Source organism: Phalacrocorax carbo, chromosome 2, assembly GCF_963921805.1.
Source record: "Phalacrocorax carbo chromosome 2, bPhaCar2.1, whole genome shotgun sequence".
Lineage (NCBI taxonomy): Eukaryota > Metazoa > Chordata > Aves > Suliformes > Phalacrocoracidae > Phalacrocorax > Phalacrocorax carbo.
Window position 1 is genome coordinate 139221806 of NC_087514.1, and position 20371 is coordinate 139242176.

Here is a 20371-nt window from a genome sequence, read left to right on the forward strand (position 1 = left end):
CGAGTGGCAAGAAAGTGTCTGCCACTGCATGCCCTTAAAAAAATGTTACCTGTTCATCAGAGCACACTGCAAAAGCAGCCATCAAGAAAGAGCTGCAAGAAACCAAGGGGCAAGAGTTTGCTCAATGTTCCCAAGAAAACAAGTTATTCAACCCACCACTACTGGTACGCCAGTCTGTAAGAGTGTGTTTGTGGCTTAGCAAAACATGTTGGGTGGGTTTGCAGCATGTCTGCAATGATGCTGGTAGTGAGGAGGGATGTTGGTTTGGTTTTGGTCATTCTGTGAAATCATGGAAAGAAGGTATGCCAGGCTACTGAAGAAAGTCTCAGGGAGCTGGCAGGTGACTGCATGGATTCAGATGTAGTACAAGTAGTAGTAAGAGTAATAAGTACAAGAGTAGTAAGCAGTAAGAGAGTAAGAGCAAGAAAGTAAGAAAGTAAAAAAGAGTAACAAGTAGTAAAAGAAAAACACTGTAAATGTCTTTGGAATAAGCAAAGTTGTGCAAATGGCACTACTGCCTCCTAGGTAGCTCGGTGGTAAAAATGTGAGCCACTGGCAGGTAAGCTCAATCAAGCAGCTGTGTGAGCAGACGAGTGGGGAAGGGACTTAGGAGAGGAACTGCCAGCAGGCAAAATGTTGACTGTGGGAGAGGATACACAGACCATCTAGGGGAGCCTGCTGATTGCCCTCTTCTCTTGCCTCCCTCTAGTCATACCACAGAGCTGCAAAGTCTGACCGAAACCACCCCTTCTCCTTTTTCATCCCACAGGAGGGGCTGCCAGAACAGCAGGTGCTTCGTTGTGTGCAGATCCTGTCACTTCATCATGTAGCTCTTTGCGAGTCTAAGTTTTCCTGCATGTTCCTGCCCACATAAAACAGAGAAGCCAGAATCTGAAGAAAGTCTTTTTTTCTTAGCTAAGCTAAAAGAATGAGACATGCTAGCTAAAATGATGCCTGAAGGTACAGTGAGATTAGTTCATAGTGCTGAGCCTCAGCTGGACTCTCTGGAAGCTGCAGCTGCTGGGTAGTGTGGCTCTGAATAATAATAGGAAGAAAACACAGAAATGTCACTCGTATTTGCACCTTATAGAAAATGTATTAATTGTGTCAGCTAGCTATTTCTGTGCTGTCCTGAAAGGGTGGTGAGACATTCTGTCCCTCACAGGACTGAAACCTCTGTGCTTTTCACCCCTTACCTAGCTTCCCACGGTATTTCCAGTTCAGAAATGGTCTGAAATATCCCTCGGTTATCTTTGCATAGATCTAAGATGTCGTGTCCTGAAGCACTGAGTGTGCTTCTGCTGAGTCTTTTCCCTGTGGGTCCAGGCTACCACACCACAGCATCCTTCCATATTACACCTTCTGATGACAGCACCTGTTTGGCTTCCCTGAGTAGGTGTATGATTACCTGGGAAAAACTAAATAGCAACAAGTGACCAATAAAACTCCTAAATAAGCTAATATTTGGTCAATATGCTTCAAAAGACCTGTTTTAGAAGGGAGTCCTAGTTATCTCAAGTAAGTGACACTAGTATGAAATGTATCTCAGGTTATCCGTAAACTTCTAATTTTTTGTTGATCTTAATCAGAGATTTCTTTTGCCTTTGCAGTACTTCTTTCTGCATTCTTCATTGAGCATGTAATAAAATATGCATTGCTATAAACTCTTCTTTTGTTAAGTACCATAATGATTTCAGGATGATTGGTTGTGACAAATGCAAGATGCTCTGTGCTACAACTATCTTGAGAGGGCTGTGAGCATTAGCTGGCATTCCCTGAGTGTATTTCTCATTACATCCCATCATTTTACTGTCTTTCAACAATGATGTCCCTTGTCTTCATTCCAATGTTGCCTTGGGGATAAAGTAATGAGTCCTCAGACCATTTTCCTCTCTCTCTCTCTCTCTAAAGAGAAGGCAAACAAAGTACCAGACAGAGTAGAAGATAAAGAAGCTCACACAGAGGAAAGCAGAGAAGGAGATGGGACTATACATCAAAGAAATTGTGAGAAGATTTGATTCACGCTGGGTCCAGGCATCACTTGACTAATCTGTAAGAGATGCCAGCTTGGCCTGTTCTGCAAAACTCTATTGAAATAATTTTAGGTTTCTCATGCAGGCTTACTCCTTTCTCACTGTCTCAGCTGCTGGATTTCAACTATCCGCTCTGAGCATTAGATCATGGACTCAAAACAAGTATTCTATCTATTAGAGAAATGTATGATACACCTTGGCATTTATGAAATAAAAGGAAAGATAGCTAAGTTAATTTTTTTTACACTGCCAGTTGCTGGAGACCTTTCCATGGCTATTATATTATCACTAATTTCCAGTATATAATATTGAAATTGAATTATGGATAATACACATCATTTTCCACATCTTTAGCTTTCATGCTTTCATCTTTTGGCATTTCTGTGAAAACTGTACATCTTGAACTGTCCACCATTTTAAACACAGTATCCCCTGTGCTCCAAAGCCACACCTCTGTTCCTTCCTGTGCAGGGATTAGCAGAATCATTCCCTCTCTTCCCCTTCTCCTGGCACATGTCCAGCTGCTTCTCACTTCGCAGGCAACATGAAGGCCTTCATTGCTGACCACTGGAAGGCGAGTTGGCCATTGCTTCTACCAGCCCTGCTTGCTTCACTGAAGTGGGTTCAGATCTAGTTGTCCCCATTTTCTCTTGCTGCAGGAGTGATGCTGTGTTAAGGAAGCTGACAGCGTTGCAGTGGGCGCCACTGCCATGGCTGCCAGCAGGATGTGTCTGCATCCTCAGGGGTCTTCATTTTCATCACCCAGTGGGTATTTCTGTTCCCACTTCTTTTGATCAGGAAATAAATAGCATTGGCTCTTCTCTGTGCAACTGAGAAATCAATATCTATTTGAAATCTCCACAGTTACCAGTGCTGTTGTCCTCTTTAAACTGCAGAACATTTTACAGCTTTATGCCCATACAAAGCAAGGCAGAATATGCTGTTTAAAATCATTTCCTCTTGCTGGGAACACATAGAAGCCACACATGTGATACAACACACACCTTCTTGCCACAATCCCCCGCCACCCTGCAGAATCCTAACCTAAGAAGCTCATGTCCTGGAGAGGCTTGGAAACAGCTGTAACATGACGCAGGAGGCACAAAGGCCACCTGTAAACAGCACAGCAGATTGCCTGGGTTTACCCAGGGAAGTCAGAAATAAATGTGATATTTATGGAGGAAGTGTGCAGAAAAAGAGGTAGTTCAAACTCTGAACATAGCTATTGTGGCTCCTGACAAATCATTTACAGAAAAAGACACTTGGTTTCCTTTCAAACTTATCCATTAAGAAAGGGCACAAAGCAGAGTTTCCATAAATGAGTTTCATCCTTTTTTTGTGTGTCCAAAAGACTGCCTTAATCACTTATTGAAGGCCTATACCATTCAAAGCTAAAGAAGCCACACACATATCCAGTGGAAGAAAAGGATACAAGTATATAAATAAGAATAAAATACCCTGCCTCCTCATTTCCCCTTCACAAAAAATACATCTTGAGTGCAATACTGATTTCCTTCAAATCAAACACCTCTATAATAGGGGTAGGATTTCTTTGGTTGTTTCTGCTCCCCTGCCCCATCCCACCCCATGGCCAGCAGTCAGGCCCTCCTGACTCTGCTCGCAGCTGCAGCTATTTCTCTCTTTAGCCGCACTAAGTAATTGCTCTGTGGCCGCACCTTCATGGTAACTCTCAAAAAAGACAAGCACAGACCAAATGTGGCATTTACTCTTTGTCCCCATCTTCCTTCCTTCCAGTTTCTTCCATTTCAATCAAACATGACCAAACTATATATTTTTGTCCCTATTGCTGCTACTTTTATTTATGCTTACACCTTCGGGACTCTTACAGCCTTGGGGCTGTAAAGTGTAATTTTTCATTTCTCCATCCTCAGCTGGTACGTCGAGTGCAAAAGCCCATTCCCAGATGGGAAGAATTATCCAGATGACCCTAAGAAATCGAAACATTTCTAGTCACTACAGAACTATGGATAAACAGGTAGATATGGGTTGTGAGACTCTGGGGAAAAGGAATAAACATTTTTGGTGGATCACCTTTCCTCTGGCATTTTTCTGCAATGGCACTTTCAAACACCTGTTGCATCCTGCCATCTTGCACTGTGATACTGTCAGAACTCATCAGTGATGCACAGTGAACCTCTAATGAATATCTAGATTCATTGGGAAGGGAAACTGGTAATTCAGTAGCTTGCATTTTCCCCTCTAACACTAATTCTCATGTTGATATTGCAGGGCGATGTGAGGAGTAATGACCTGCAGAGGGTTCTGTCTTCCAGATAAGGTGTAAAACCAAGAGTCTGCTACTTGCAGTCACTAAAGATACTGTGCCACTTCCCTCTAAGGTTTATTATTTCCTCTACTCTGGTGAAATCCCAGCTGTGAACCTTACATTCTGCCTATCTATTTTCTCCTTAAAATTAAATTGGATAGGATGGGTTTCATTTCCTGTCCCCTCACTTCTTGTGTTGTATGGCTCCAGGCAGTAAAACAACCACAGTGTTTCACCCTGGAGGTTCCTGTATCTCAGTAAAGGGTGAAATAATCCTTTTATGAAAAGATTTACCTGCCTCACAGGAATGTTGTGAAGTTTAAGCCTGTTTTTTTTTTTTAATAGGATTGAGATAAAAAGCACCATGGGTACACAGATGATCTGTGTGTTTACAAGGAATTGACAAATTTTGAATGCAATTAATAAAGATCATAAATTTCCAAGATTTCAGTTTCCTTCATCATTTTTTGAGAGGAAGAAGTTGGTTTTGATTAAGCAAAATAAAGGCAGCTGAACGATAATCCAGACAGGAACGAAAAACCAACCACAGGCTTCTCTTTAAAGGAAATAGCTCTCTCTGCCAGGCAGGATCTCTACAGGATGCATAAAAATTATTGTGAAGGATGGCTGTCATATTAATGCATTTTCAGGTCTTTTCCTGCAGCCACTTTGAAGACATGTGACTCAGCTGTATTTCTTTCTATTCAGCAAAATGAGCGCTTGCTTTGAATACCAAAACCAAAATAAAAAAGAAAACAGAAAACACAGAGAGATCTCTGTCAGCAGTCACACAGTCAGTGCAACTCCTGATGAAAACGATGGCAGATGCTTAGTTTCCACTGGTACCTTGCACTTTCATTCTTATTTCGTTGAGTTTTGCAGATCTGGAGACTTGCCACCTGAGAAAAATTAACCCCTTGAGGTGAAACAAGTTAATGTGCTTAAAATTGGGTGTTAACACTGATTTCAACAAACTTAGTAAAAACATGGTTAGATGTTATTCCACGCAGTCCTGGCAGAGGGAGATGTCAGAAACACCTCTAGTTATTACAATGGAGGGTCATCTGCCTTGGAAGGATAACGATTATTATTAATCCTTGTTCCTGGCAGCATCCAACATGACTGAGAAACTTCCAAGCAGCAACAAAGACCAGTCCCTAACCTTATAGTCCTAAATTAAATACAGAGTCAGAGGTAAGGGAAAGTAGTACAATGTACAGAGTGCTCCTTAGGATGGTCTGAACTAGATGCTGTAAATCAGCCAGGCAGTCTCATAAGTTAGGTTAGGGATTGCTTGAGAATCCTCCATTTCCTCCTCCAATCCTCTGTTTTAGTCAGACAGTGTTTGTAGAAACTGGCTGCTTCGTTCTTGATGAGTTTTGTCAAGTACCTCCTGTGAAAGTAGGTATAGTCACTGTAGGAAGAAAGTTAAATGCAGTCTATTCTCATTTATTTTCAGGAGAACTTTCCAACTTGCACTTTAATGAGACTTCACAGAACAAAACCAAATTCTTCCTGTTTAAACTCTCCTTTTAAAATCTTAACTCTTTTTTTTTTTTCCAAAAGTAAATATACTAACTATGGGCTGGCCTCAAACCCTAATTTACAAATGTTTTTATTAACCAGGTGTTTATTTTGTTTGCATTATCTCATCCCCTTCTTCCCTGGATATTTGAGGATTAGCATATGTTGTGGACAAGATCAAAGAGATCAATTTACAGTTTGTGAGCTTTATAAGGGAATTATTTGATTTTTGCAAACACAACCCAGCTGTTGTGCATGCAAAAATCTACTTACTTAATTGTATGTAAAGAAAAGATTTCTATGGACTATTTTGTTTGACAGAATTCACTCCTCCATCTCATACAAAAATCAATTAAGATGAAAATGCAGCTGGACTGTGTATGTGTATTATTTTTTTAATCAATAGAGCCCCATGTCTCCAGGTTCTATTGAATTAGGTTTTCAAAGCTTTTTTGTTCTCACCTGTCTATGAAAAATCATTCACAGCATCCTGGATCTCAGCTCACAGTGGCTGCCTGAATCCAAACGGTAAAGGACTCCATCCCCAGGGAGGGTGCCAGCTGTCTCATTGATTCAGCATGGCTCTTGGCTGATGCTGAAGTAGCACTGGCAGAATTTCCAGAGAGAGGTGTATAATGAGGTAGAGCCATGTTAACTATTACCAGGGAGAAGTAGAACATCTGGTCTGGAAGAAAAGAGGACTCCAGAGCTGAACTATCAGCACCAAAGCATGCATTTGTGGGGCAGCGTATGCCAGGATTCATTGCCTAGAAGCAACAGATTTAGGGATGAAATGGGATATAAAAATTAGAGTAAAATTAATAGGGAGAAAACTCCTTTTTCAATGTATTTCTTTTCTAGGACTTATATTCTTGTTGACTTAAAAACAGCACTGTTAAAATTCTTATATTCTAATGAAAGAAAGGATAATCAGATAAGCCTCACTTTGTATAAATTCATAGTTATTTCCTCAACATTTTATTTTTTATCTGTCCCTATTCCTTTCACAGACTAAGCTGCTGCTTTGATGTAATCCCACTAAAACCCCAGCTTGGTGCAACATTTTCTACCCTTTGAGAGTTAGAGTTCTACAGCAGGAGTTTGCAAATACCAGGGAGCATCCAGCCTTTGGGCTGGGACCAATCTCCTCATGAATCTCTCCCACTGGCTGGAGTGATGAGGATGTAAACAGTGAAAATTCTTCAACAGTTGGTGGAGTTGGTGGGGAGTGTTTCAAAAACAGAGATAGAGGGAGAGAAAAGGAAGGAAGTAATCCTAGGCATCCCTTGCTAGCAGGTGCAGTCACACCAGGTGCTGGCTCTGTTCTCCACTGACTCAGTGAAGTCCCTGTCTACAGCAGCAGGACACTGGCAGTTTTTGCAGCGATACACAAATGCCTGGGTATATTTCAGCTTTATTTTTATTGGGTTGATGCTTTTAAGAAATCTTGTGTTTATACTAGCAAAACAAAAGGAGGGGGAAAGTGTCTTCTTATTGCTTGCAAGGGATAAAATGGTCTCTGCATCAGCTTTGAGAGTACAGCTTCCTCACTGGCTGCACTGTCAGGTACCTGACTGAGTGTGTGGTACCTTTGCAGCTCTCTCATTGTCATTCAGGACATCTTCCTTGCTGGGCTGAGCTGCTTCCTAGATGACGGATGCTAAAGAATCTGGTCAAGTACCTGTGGTGCCTAGTCCTTGTGGCAGGCATTTCACAACGAAATTCATCGTTGTCTCTTACAGTCATGGTGGGGGTTGCTCTCTGTCCACAGTTTTGCTGGGTTAGGCTTCCCAGCATTGCTCTGTCTTGGGACTACTTTAGGATTTACTGTCTGACTAACACCAAGACTTTTGTCCTTTTGCCTGTTCATCCCTGAGCTCACATCTTTCCAAAGCCTTATGAGGCTGATTGCAACTTTCTTACAATGGTAAATATGGAATAGTTAAATCTGCCATGGACTTTTAAATCAGTATCTCTACCTATTTTCCTGCTGTCCCATCAGGTTTTTCACAGTAAGGATTTGCTGTGATGTGCAAATACAGCAAAGAAAAGCATTGCTGGAACATAAGACTCCCATGACCCCTCTCAACCCCAATTAGGACTCCCCAGACTCCCTTATTTCACATTGCAAGGAGTCAGATGCACAACATCTGACAGCTCCTAAGAGAGAATACTCATCTTTCATCCTCACCCGTCTTCTCCTCTTCTATTCACAAACTGCTTCAGGTAGTTTTCTACTCTGAACTGCCCGTTGTTCTTTCTATACTCCCCCATCTGCCTCGTCAGAGGAATACATCACGTCCCTTACTAATCATCTTTTCTTATCCTACGTTTGAATACCAAAATATTCTGTGCCTTTTTGGATTTGTTAGTCCACCTTTTTCTAGCAGTCCACCATGGTCACTGACTCTTTCAGGTCCTCCCCTGTTTATAAATACTAGGAACACTGTGGGTTTTAGCGTATACACTCTATTCCCCAATTTAGTCTTAAGAATCTGTATCTATGTTACTGAGGATGTGAACTCTGCAAAACATCATCTCTCCTCATCCCCTGATCGTTCAGACTGGTGGACCTCTTGGTGTAAACTGTGACCCCATACCAGCCAGTGTATGTGAATATTTATTTTTACATGGGCACTGGAGCACAAAGGGAGGGAGGTATTTCTCCTAAGTTTTATCTCAACAAGCAGTTGGGACACTGCTGTGTATGCCTCCACAGCCAGGAGCTGCAAAATACTCCCAAATCCTAAGGTACAGATATAGCCAGGAAAAAGCAGTCACTGCATTAGAACAGATCATATAAAAAGGTTCTTTACAGACCCATCTGTATGAATGTTAAGTGGCTGATCCATTTCTCTATAACAACTCTGATATCAGTCACCTGACAAGTTACTAGGGGGGTGGGAAGAAATAACATATTGTCAGAATTAACTGCTTGAGTATTTCCATTTTGGTGCAGAGAATGTTTGATAAAAAGAGTCACTTGTCACCTCTTCCTTAAACATAGTTTTCTGTCTCTTTTGTTCAAACCACTAAAAGCTAGATAGCATGTGCACAAGGAGTAAATTCTTCACAGGCGGGCATCTGGATGAGTATATTGAAATTGAGTCTATTTTTAGGCAACTGATGCTAGCTTCCCCATGAAACTGCATATTTCAGGCTTTCTGAAGTAGATTCTTGCCATAAATTGATTCTAAGTCATTTTGAGTGCATGGGAGGAAGGGCCTGCTCCAAAGTCTATTGAAAATACATTAGAGTCTCTCTATTGATTTGAAAAGCTGAAGATCAAGCCAGCAAGGATTCATTCTGTCCATTTAAAATACGGGCAATTTGCATTAGAAATGCAACATAAATGTATTTCTTATGCAAAACTCATCTGAACAACACATTACACTGCCTACCTAGCAAATTCCACAGCTGGAAATATTGTTCTTTCTTTTATATCTTTATTCTTCTTTTCCAAGTAGTTAACCAGATATTTGGGTTTTTCTCAGTTGTTTCGTTAGGAGGATAAATTGATGAGAGAGTCTGTGATTGCTCTGGTACAACCCATTTTCTGTACCAGGAACAAGCATAAATCCCTGATACAGCCAGAACAAGCAGTAGAATGTCTTTTTTTTTTTTTTCTTTCAGCATCCTAAATCTGTCTTTTTAACAATCATCCTGCCCCAAAAGCTGCTTTTTTTCTCTTTGGCTTTACTTCAGTCATGCCACACATATTTCTCTGTCTCCTGTTTTTCTGGTCCTTTCTGCATGTTTTTCTCACTGGTGCTGATTCTCTGCTCTGTTCATTAGATCCTCAGGCTCTGAGACTGCTTTCCAGAAATTTGGGGCTGCTAGGATCTGCTGTCAATGTTCATAGTAGCAAACCCATTGTGTCAGTTGCCGCTTAATACCTACTATCACTTAACTGTTCTCATTTACCTTAAGAAACAGTGATTGTCACGCCCAGTAATTTCAGGAAGTTCTGTGATTGTTTCCAAATCAAAAAGCTCAGGTCTTCAATCAAGTTAAAACGTGCGAGTAATTACTAGATGATCCACAACAAGTGTCCAAATATCCTTCCTCTTAGGCCATGCCAAACGCATATGAAATTCATTTAGTTAAGTCCCCACAGGGTGTCATCCAAATAAAAATAAATTTCATATTGACCCACTTGACGTTCTCAGGCCACTGAGGCTCAAAGAAGGCTAAATATAGATCAATGGGTTCACATGGGGTCAAATGAGAGGAGCATAGAGATCTAAACTTCTTCAGGAAAAATTTGAGCTACCAATCAAGCCATTCCTCATTTTGTGAACTTATATTACCTTGACTGATCACACATTGTGAAGCAATTGATATGTATTAAATTACTACCTTTTGGGAACAGTGTAACTTGTCTAAGCCACACACTATTAAGACAAGAGAAACTCAGTGTCCAATGTAATTCCATTATATTATTTTTTCTCTCAAGCTCAAATATTTTATTTCTTAAACTTTTGAAGCACATGAAAAGTCAAGATATATTCATAGAACTTATTTTAGCAAATAGGTGTCATATTTGATCTTGAAGTGAGCCTGTGATAGAGATTTTGAGTTTTGAAAACTCTTCTTATTCTAATTTTTGGTCTTGTGTGATGGCCTGACAAATATTTTTCAGTAGACTTATGAATTTTCACTAATTTATGAACTCTGCTTATGACTGTTATTTTCAACATAGAATGAATTTATGCAGAAAGAGACCCTGCCTTAGAGACTGATATGAATCTTCAGGGCCTTGTACGGCTTCTCCCCAGCACAATAATGGAAGTCACTGCCTGAGCCATTAACTCTTAATAATTTCAAGCAGCAAGTTAAAGAAGGGATGGAAAATGGAAACAACACAGAGGAAGGATAGGAGGAGGAGATATTTAAAACTGCATTTTCCAAGCAATACTCATATGAAAGTGCCAAAATACCACCTAAAACAGGAAAGAGAGTCTGGCAGAGAAAGACCCAGAAGCCTGGGAAACCTTAACCACCCTTTAAAAAAATCCTAAAGGGTAGAATTTGTGTCATTTGTTGACAGTTTTGCGTTTGTTTTTTTTAAGATCTACAAATCTTCTTTGTTTTCCATTTCTTTCATTATTGGTATGCTTAAGCTCTTTTGCAAAGACTGAATGTGTTTAGCTTCAGCTGTCACAGAGCTCTGCAGAGTTAAATAGCCTGTCAGAGCTACCTCAGGAGAGGTCCTCTGGGCCTTGATGAAACCAAAACTATTTAAGCAGAGTGTATGTGAGCACAGCAACATTCAAATGTTTCTGGAATCATATTAGTATAAAAAGTAGTGCTTTTGTATGTAAGTTTCATATCTCCCCTTCCCCTTATTGCTGAAAAAAGCTTACTTACACCATAAGTCATCGTGACATGGTGTTCATAGGAAAACCTACTGAAATTAATGACAAGAAACCCACAGTGTTCAGCCTCCTATATGAATTTTACTTTCCCACCTAATTTGGGTGTTTGCTATGCTTTATCAAGACAAAAAGTTATAAACACATACGAAATCTATTTACCTAGGCCTTCTACTCCCTGAGGGAAAACTTTCACTCTCAGTCACTATATATAAGATGGGAACTATTGCTCTCCCTATACTTTCTCTGTGTCTTCAAAGAAAAGGGTTTAATTGTCTATTCTAATAAGTTAACACAGAGGCATAAACAAAAAGAATCCCTGTCTGAGGGGCCTAAATTTCCCCATACATTAGGCACCTAACTCAAATTCATCAGCTCCACTCCTAGAGCCATTCCGGTTTCAGATCTGAGCCTGACTGTACGTGAAAAGCTAGGTATAAAAGATTTGACCAAGGTCATGTAGAAGTCTGGGATGGAGTTAGGGACTGAAATCCTCTTGTTCCCTTATAGTGCACCTGGAACATCCCTGAGGTCCGAAGCACTAGCTATTCATATAATGAATAACCCTTCCACTAAAAATTGCTACAGGCACACTCAGCAGCAGGAGCAAGGATAAGTGGGAGGACTAAGCTAGCTGATAACACTTGGTAAACTATTAACCAGCCCACACATGGCTTGAAAGGCTTGTATATGTATATATTAATCTTTTCTGTAAACATACAGAGGACAATCATGGACACAGTGACTTAAACTGCCAGTGTTAATAGATTGCTGACCCAACACAATTACTACTGCACAACTCCCACAGATATCTGTCCTTTCTGCTGAGAAGGACATCCTAGCTGGGTCCTCACATCCTGCAGAAACTGGATGGGAAAGACACAAATCAGTTATGCAGGGGAGGAAAAAAAACACAGAGAAACACAAAATCAGGGAGTGTTTCTGTATATACATAAGTATATAATTGGTGTTTGGTTCACACTGAGAAATATCAAAAATGTCACAGAAAAGCTTTTCATGACACCTAATATAGAAGATCATTTTGAAGAGTGTGGGACTTGTCCTTGCTTGAATCCAGTAACTCCACATGCAGAATGCATGGAGGCTGAAATCTGTGGGCAGTGGTTGCAACAGGAGCTTCATGGTCCTGCTCAAGGGCCCTAGGCTGTCCTCTGCAGACCATCTGTATTCCATTCACCTAAAGACCAAATACTCAGGCTACAAAAGCAGAGCAGCTCTCAGTGTGGGTGTGTAAGTATCAAGTATCAAAACCCCTGAATATACATGAGTATTCGTGTATCTGCATTTGTATATGTCCTGTGTGTCTTGGAAGCCCCAAGATCCTAGCAAAACTATTGCACTCTGATCCAGTTTCTCTGGGCATTCTGTTTTAATGGTTGTATGATGTTGCTGGTGGCTGTGAGAAGGGTCTCTGCTCCACCCCAGAAGTATGTACATATCAACCCAGAGAAACGTCATTCCTCTTTATATCAAAGCGTCTGGCTTCCTTTTGCAATAAAAGGTGCTATATAAGGTAAGATAGGACAATCTGAGCAATAAAATAAGAAATCCTAATCTCTCCGTGCTGGGCACAGAGAGAAGTTCATTGAGGCATTGGTTTACTGTAGTATCTTATCCAATTGTGATAATGCAGATAAAAAGGGAATGGAAATGGAAAAGTTATTAAAATAATTGTATCTGCAAGGATATTAATTTAATTTATCTCACTTGATTATTATTGCCATCAAGCTCAAATGCAAATCCTGAAGCGTGAGTTAAATAGATGACTGAATTTACTTAGGGGGGCAAATAAAGGATTAAAAATTATAAATGCTGCTTCATTACATGAATCTGGAAAAGAAAATATTTCTCCTAAGTGATTCTTTGATATCCTTCTTTCTTTCTAGTCTTCTTGTTAGGAATTTTTAAAGCTCTCACTTTAAAGGAACCCATAAAGAGGACTAGTATGCACAATTTTGCTTAACTGGACATGAATATGCTTGCCTGATATCAAAACTTAATTCTCTGGTGTTTCAGTAGATGCTCAGAAGCATACTGAAATCAGAAGACATAGTGACCTCAAAAAGAAATGTGAATGGTTCTTCTTCTGCCTACAAATAAACATTATGCTCTAATTTGTTTTAAAAATTATATTAGGTTATTGTGGTGCTAGCACACCCCCAAAAGAATTAAAATTTGAAATATATGGTTGTTGTTTTACATGAATATATGGTTGTTTTATGTGTCCATTTCAGTGTATGGGATTCTTTCTTTCATACCAACTTTCTTTAAAGAAAGACTTAGAGTTGTGTTAGGTTTCTTATACTGTACGTATTTAAAAGCCTATATCCAGGGACTAGCACAATAAACCAGTGTATTCTAATAGATGAAAAGTGAAACTTGGTCTTCTTTTAAAGAAATGGCAAAATTCCAGGGTGTCACCTACTGTATAAATACTGGAACTGAGATTGTTATCCTCATCCTGACTGAGGATATATCTATAATATATACTACAGTTTCAAGTCACTTGCTGAGGGTAATTTAATGTTAGAAAGACCATTTTATTAGAATGACTGTGGTGCTTCTGGTACCCAAGTTCAGAGTACTGTGCTCTGGAGACATAACCAGAGACTTGCTGCAGAGCTTTCAGTCATCTGCTTAATGTCTCTGTACTTCAGTTTCTTGTTGACAGAGTGAAAGACAGGATGCAGTCAGAATTGGGGCATAAGATATGAGGTATAATTAACCTTTATAAAGTATTATGAAATTCTTAAATTAAAAGAATTAAGTAACAAATGCACACAGCAAGAAACAAAATTCGAACTTCATTCTGTGAATTCACTCTTAGCCCAATTTTACCTTTACCTTTTTTTATTCCTTGCCCCTATCACTTCTCATCACTTGCAAAGTATTTATTTCAAGAAATTGGAATATCATAGGTAGAGTCCACTGATATATTTATTCGTATTCAATGGAAATAACTTCAAATAGTCTTGTTTTTATTAAGAGGCTCCAGGTGGAAAACACCTGCCATCACTACCCCAACACCTTCCAAAAGAAACTGTAGGCATCGCTGGAACTCAATTAAACAACAACAACAACAAAAAAAGCAACAGTATAGACGATTTCCTACAGATTTGGGTCTGAAAATTGGGTCCTTTGGTATCTTTTCTGATATCAGGACTATGCGTACACTGCAGCCTTTCCTTGGGCCAAGAGGAAGACATTTCTTTCTGTCTCCACCCAGCTACATATTTCATAAAGTGTTTGGAAATTTATCTTTGAGATTACCGTTTGTCTCTCAGACCATTTGAAATAGGCCAAGAAATGCAGTGGTTATAAGGAGATGAGAGAAGGGAACAGTAAAATACACGTGTATCCACACATATATTAATCCAGCAATGATTTCATTAGCCTCCTTTCTTTAGGAAACTGAGCTGAACCTGTTTGAAATATCTTCAAATAGAATAAGAAAAAGAAGAATAAACATTCAGAATTGTAGGGAGGTTGATTCACTTCTGATAAAAATCAAACTACAGTGTATTAGACCAAGTCTTAATACCTCTGTCCTGCAAAACATTTAACATTCTTAAGATAACGTGCTTAAGACAGGCTACATGCTTAAAGACTTGTCAAATTGCAGCGACACTTTGTGCTGAAACTTAGGATTCAGATCTTATGAATTTAAAATAATAGCTAAGCCAAGGGTAGCCAAGGTTTATTATTATAGCTGTGTGTGGCACGGTAACCAAACCTGTGGAAATGTCTGCAGCTGTACACACAACATCCCTTCTGAAATACTTCCTTCACAAAGCTGAGCTGTTGAACTAAGTAGATTGTTGCCTACCATGCAACATATACAGAAAAAAAGCAGAGAATAGAAAGCAAAATATCATTTTGGCTGCCATATTCCTAAGTTAATAATAACTGTAGGAGCACATGTTGAGCTTTAGTATTAAAACGAAGAGCTTCATACTACAGATTATAGGGAGACTCATGAACAATGTGGCAGATACAGACAATCAAAGTGCCTATTGAGGCATGGAGCTGCAGTACAAAAGCAATCAGTGCAGAAAGCAAGGCAGTGACAATACAACTTTAAATCCATTTGATAGGCAAGCTGTATCTGTTGAAACTTCTCAGGGTGAATGAGTATAAAACTCATTATCAGTATTGCAGCATGTCCCATGACACCACGTTATTTACTCAGATGAAGATTGGAGAATGTGAGTAAATACAGCACCCTGCACTCTAAAAATTCTTTGCAGATAAATCCTTTGCCTATATTTGTTCTTTGTGCACTTTCCATGAGTCTCTCATGCAATCTCCCTGCCCACTGTAGGAAAACAAGCTTTATAGAAGGTACAGGGCATATGCCTGTGAAGTGTATTTACCATTCAGAATGGTCAGTGAACACATTCAGGGTCTTAATGATACTGGGAAGTGCTGAATCCTTAATCTCAGCTTTTATCATTTACTGTTCTGGGCTGCGTATCTCAGATGTCTATGAAGCATCACAGGCTACTCGGTCACGCCTTTAAATGGTGAGAGTTATTTGGCTGGCAGAGTCCATTCAGTCACACTGTGTGTGGCAACATGCTTTGCATCTTGACAGAAATGTTTGTTTTTTACTAAGTACTTTTCACATACCAGTTTTCCCCCAAGGGCTATGGATTCCAAGCAGTCTGCAGCCCATTTCAATCCATATCACTGGCCAGCACCTTAAATCCTAGCGTAGAGGGATCTGTTCTTCACCTCTTATTTGAATATAAAGAAGATTCAAAAATTATGAGAAATATTTCAAATGCACACGACCACTCACATTTCTACATTTTTCAAGATGGTAAAACTCCTAGAGACCACAGTGTCAGTGATAATCAGTGTTTTGGACTGTGATTTTTGACCCCAAATCCAGCACTACCAGATTTGATATCGTCTGAAGCCTGAGCAATCTCTTACCACTGGTTTGGGGGGGATCTGTGACTTCCAGTGAGCTTTGCATCAGACTCACATAGAATAATTACTATTGTTTGCTTTGCTTTGTAGTGGAAAGCTAGTGAAAATTCTGACTGTGCTTTTTCTTTCTCTTTTTTTTTTCTCATCCTTGCTATAATCTCTGTAATTGTGATAATAGCAGTCTGAACTACCTTGGTTTTTCCCTTGTTGAGTAATTTGATCTAAAAGCAACTCCTATTCTCAAGTTCAGTAACCTTAGGGAGGAGGTGAAACAGAGAGGTCATTCAAAATACAGAGACTATAAAAAATATTTAAATAACTGGATCATTAAGATTCTATAAACTCCTATCCATGACCAAGATGGTAATGAGAAGAGGAAATTGCGTCCTATGCAATGTATTCATTGGGAAAATTACTGTAATGAAACTTAAGCACAGGAAATAATACAAATGTAGCCTGTTCTCATTATATTCTAAAGATTGACATTTCTGTATCACTTTCTTGCTGTCATTGTTACTCTTCTATGAAACTCATACCATGCTTTCATCCTAAAAGACACATTTTCCTCAACACACAATACAAATGTATCACAGAAAATTGTACAATCAGGTATGTGATCAAGCAGTCCCAGTATTTATTTACCACTCATACAAACTGGGAAACAAATATTACTCTCAAATCTAAATGCAGTATCTATCATTCATTACAACTACATTAACATTTATATGGTATAGAACAGCCTTTGGAAATATCCAAAATAAGTCTCTATGTGCAACCTCTTTTTGGGCCACTAAGAAAATAACCTTCTATGTCAGCAGATACTGTTTCTCTAAGTCTACAAAACCCAATACATTCTGCTAGAAAAATATTTCACAGGTTAAATTATTATTTCAGTAAAGAACTGAAAAAGAAACTTAAAACAATCCACCCTAGGAATAAAGCTATAACTGTTGCAGATCTGCCTGTTTCAATGGCTATTACATAGAAGGTACCATGCATGACATTAAGATTCTTTTTGTACAATAAATTAATTGTTCTTAGTCATTCCACTACACCTTAATTTAAAAATAGGTGAAGGAATATCTCCTCAGATATTCCAAAGTTGATTCAATGTCAGTCATGGCTGGAATGCTGTCACGGGTGGCTACATACTTTCTAGGAAAGAAAGGCCAGCAAGGCGAGGTGGGGGGAGTTGCTTTTTCTGTGAGGGAGCAACTGGAATGCATCAAGCTCTGCCTAGGGGTGGAGAAAGAATTAATCAAGAGTTTATAGGTAAAATTAAGGGGTAGACAAATATGGATGATACTGTTGTGGGCGTTTGCTACAGGCCACCTAATCAGGAATAAGTCATCTGTAGAAGAAGCCTTCTGCGGACAGCTGGAAGTAGCCTCACAATCGCAGGCCCTGGTTCTCATGGAGGATTTCAGCCACACTGATATTTACTGGAAAAGCAACATGGCGAGGTGCGCACAATCCAGGAGGTTCCTGCAGAGCATCAAGGATAACTTTTTGACACAAGTGGTAGAGGAGCCAATGAGGCAAGTTGTGCTGCTCAATCTTATACTAACAAACAAAGAAGGTCTGGTTGAGGACGTGAGGCTTGGGGTAGCCTTGGCTGCAGCGACCATGAGATGGTGGAGTTCAGGATCCTGTGTGGTAGAAGCACGGCAACAAGTAGGATTACAACCATAGACTTCAGGAGAGCCAACTTTGGCCTCTTCAAAGACCTGCTTGGAGGAATCCCATAGGTAGGGCTCTAGAAGGTAGCAGAGTCCAAGATACAACTACAATATTCAAGTGCCACTTCCTCCAAGCTCAAGATTTATGCACCCCTATGACAAAGAAGTCAGGCAGAGGAGCCAGAAAACCTACATGGATGAGCAAAGAGCTCCAAGAGAAACTGAAATGGAAGAAAGAGGTTTACAGTATGTGGGAAAAGGGACTGGCCACTTGGGAGGAATGTAGGAACATTGTCAGGGTAGGGAGAGACACAATGAAGAAGGCCAAGGTCCACTTGGAACTAAATCTGGCAAGGGATGTCAAGGATAACAAGAAGAGCTTCTTCAGATACATCAGTGGTAAAAGAAAGACTGGGAACACTGTGGGCCCGCTGCTGAACGAGGTGGGTGCCCTGGTGACGCAGGATGCAGAGAAGGCAGAGTTACTGGATGCCGCCTTTGGTTCAGTCTTTACTGCTAAGGCTGGCCCTCAGGCATCCCAGCCCCCAGAGGTAAGAGAGAAAAGCTGGAGAAAGGAAGACTTCCCCTTCATTGAGGAGGACTGGGTTAGAGATCATTTAAGGCAAACTGGATCCTCACAGATCCATGGGCCTCAATGGGATGCACTCACGAGTGCTGAGGGAGCTGGCAGACGCTGTCGCTAAGCCACTCTCCATCATCTTTGAAAGGTCATGGAGGACAGGAGAGGTGCCCGAGGACTGGACGAAAGCAAATGTCACTCCCTTCTTCAAAATGGGCAAGGAAGAGGGAACTATAGGCCAGTCAGCCTCACTTGCATCCATGGAAAGGTGATGGAACATTTCATCCTGGAGGTCATCTCCAGGCATGTAGAGGAAAAGAAGGTTATCAGAAGTGGTCAACATGGATTCACCAAGGCAAGATCATGCTTGACCAACCTGATAGCCTTCTACGATGGCATGACTAGCTGGGTCAACAAAGGGAGAGCAGTGGATGTTGTTAACCTCGACTTCAGCAAGGCTTTTGACACTGTCTCCCATAATACCCTCATAGGTAAGCTTAGGAAGCGTGGGTTAGATGAGAGGACAGTGAGGTGGATTGAGAACTGGCTCAACAACAGAACCCAGAGGGTCATGATCAATGGGGCAGAGTCTGGTTGGAGGCCTGTAGCTAGTGGTGCTCCCCAGGGGTCTGTGCTGGGTCCAGTCCTGGTCAACTTACTCATCAATGATATGGATGAAGGGACAGAGCATACCCTCAGCAAGTTTGCTGATGGTACCAAGCTGGGAGGAGTGGCTGATACACCAGAAGGCTGTGCTGCCATTCAGCAAGACCTGGACAGGCTGGAGAGCTGGGCCAGCGGGAACATCATGAAATTCAACAAGAGCAAGTGCCAGGTCCTGCACCTGGGGAGGAACAACCCCATGCACCAGTACAGGTTGTGGGCTGACCTGCTGGAAAGCAACTCTGCTGAGAAGGACCTGGGAGTGCTGGTGGACAGCAGGTTGACCCTGAGCCAGCACTGTGCCCTTGTGGCCAAGAAGGCAAAAGATATCCTGGGCTGCATTAAAAAGCAGTGTGGCCAGCAGGACAAGGGGGGTTATCCTCCCCCTATACTCCATCCTAGTGAGGCCATATCTGGAGTACTGTGTCCAGTTCTGGGCTCCCCAGTTCAAGAAAGACAGGGAACTACTGGAGAGAGTCCAGCGGAGAGCTATGAAGATGATCAGGGGACTGGAGCATCTCCCTTATGAGGAAAGGCTGAGAGACCTGGGTTTGTTCAGCCTGGACTAGAGAAGACTGAGGGGGTGTGTCTTAACAATGCTTATGAACATCTGAAGGGTGGGTGTCAAGAGGATGGGGCCAGACTCTTTTCAGTGGTGCCACAATGATAGAACAAGGGCCAATGGGCACAAGTTGGAAGACAGGAAGTTCCGCCTGAATATGAGGAAAAACTTCTTTACTGTCAGGGTGACAGAGCAGTGGAACAGGCTGCCCCGGGAAGTTGTGGAGTCTCCTTCCCTGGAGACATTCAAAACCCACCTGGATGCGGTCCTGTGCCCCCTGCTCTAGGTGTGCCCGCTCAAGCAGGGGGGTTGGACAAGATGATCTCCAGAGGTCCCTTCCAAGCCCCACCATTCTGTGATTCCGTGAAAGGCAGAAAATTCAACAAGTGTTTTAATGGTGCATAAACAAATACTTCACAACATCTAAGATGCCCAACGCAATAAGAATGTTTTTTTAAAGTATATAATTGTGTTTGCTCCACAACTAGAGGAAAGAGCAAGGACTCTTTTTTTGTGCTTACAATTTTTTCCAATTTATTTTGATTAATTTCTGTAAAATTCAATTAAACTGGATTTTGAAGCCACAGATTTCAAAAGGGGTTTTGTCCAATCAACCTCCTTTTCATCAGTCTTATTCTGAACCAGCAAGTATCACCTCAGGTAAATTGAACAGCTTGAGCTTTTCTGATGATAATCCAAATCGGTCCTTCTG

The 20371-nt window shown here is 40.8% G+C and overlaps 1 long non-coding RNA gene across 1 annotated transcript; it reads right to left on the reverse strand.

Annotated features, from left to right (window-relative positions):
• Positions 1–16787: 16787 nt before the first annotated feature.
• On the reverse strand, positions 16788–20019 carry LOC135311750 (uncharacterized). The gene is made up of 2 exons (XR_010371336.1): positions 19916–20019; positions 16788–17660 (listed from the first exon to the last, which is right to left on the reverse strand). It is a non-coding gene; the product is annotated as an uncharacterized LOC135311750 (long non-coding RNA).
• Between the last annotated feature and the right edge of the window lie 352 nt (positions 20020–20371).